Raw genomic sequence first — 1,415 nt, forward strand, 5'->3', positions numbered from 1 at the left:
TGTAAAATTTGAGTTTGAACTTGAATTTTAACTTGAGTTTGGGGTTAAAATCTGAGTTCAAGTTTCCCATTCAACTCAAGTTCCTAAACTCAAACTCAAGTTAATTCAAATTGAGATGATTCTTGTTGTTATGCGTTCACAACAAAGAGACGAATAAAACCTCACCTATATACCCTATTAAAATTTTTCATCATCATTGAGTTTTTATCAAAATACTATCTAAATACAAACTCAAGTTTTGACCCACCTAAATACAAACTCAAAAAGATTATCATATCAAACCATAACTAAAATGTACACAACTAAATACAAACTCAAGTTACAACTTTAACCTAAGTTATAACTCAAATTCAACTTAAGATCTACACTCAAATCACTATAATTTAAAAATGTAACTGAATAAGCCATAAATAAACTTATATATCATTTATTTCATTGATTTGAGTTTTATTACAGTAAAATTTTTTTAAAAATAATCATATTTAATTTTTTTATCACAATAAAACATTTTTATATAAAATTATATTTTAATTTAAATTAAAAACTTAAATGAGTAAACTAAATGAGCCCTTAAAAAATAGCCCTAAGGCAATGACAAAAACTCAGCACTCTTACCAGTAGGGGAAGCAGGGATGAATCGTCAGAGGGACAAAAGTCCAGGTGGGTTATTTTCTTCTCCTCCTTTCGCTTTGACGAAAATTTTGTCTATTCAACAAAAAATTGAGGCGCGTGGGCTCACGTGTAAGATTCCGCCAGGAATTTAACAGAAATGGACGGAAAAGGGCTTATTTTTTCACGTATTTTCTTGTTTTGGCTGTCAGTTATATGGGAAGTAAGGAAAATAGCTGGTGAACGGTGAAGAAGATGACCAATTTCTTCAACCAGCGATGGACGGTTCGATGAAAGTAAACCTCTATCCAAAGGCATATTGATTTTTTTTTGCAAAACATAAATGCAGCTGAACCATTCAATGCCCATGTGCGTTAATCGAATAATGGAAGAAGGAGATTTTTGGTGAATTTGAAGAAGAAACAACAATTTTATAAGTTAAACAGATGTGGGTGTGGTTTTAACTAGCAAATCAATAAATGAGGTCCATTTTATTTTCAAAATGAGGACCAGTTTCATCTGAATTTACAAAATTTACATTTTTTCACTATAAATTTCAAAATGTTATCAAGCTCTGAATTTCAATTATTTTTTAAATGATTGAACTTTTATTTTAATCAGGTTTTCGTTTTACGTTCAATGTCAAGATAACTTTCATTTCCATTTAACTGACCAAGAAATTTTTTTTGCTAATGTTTGAAGTTCGCAGGAAGAAAATGTAAGCTAACCAAATTTGAAAGACAGTGAAATTTTGGAAAAATTTAGAGAAATTTATACAATTTATCCTCAAATTAATTTAGCAACTA

The sequence above is a fragment of the Morus notabilis genome, unplaced genomic scaffold (assembly GCF_000414095.1).
Source record: "Morus notabilis unplaced genomic scaffold, ASM41409v2 Scaffold2010, whole genome shotgun sequence".
Taxonomy (NCBI): Eukaryota; Viridiplantae; Streptophyta; class Magnoliopsida; order Rosales; family Moraceae; genus Morus; species Morus notabilis.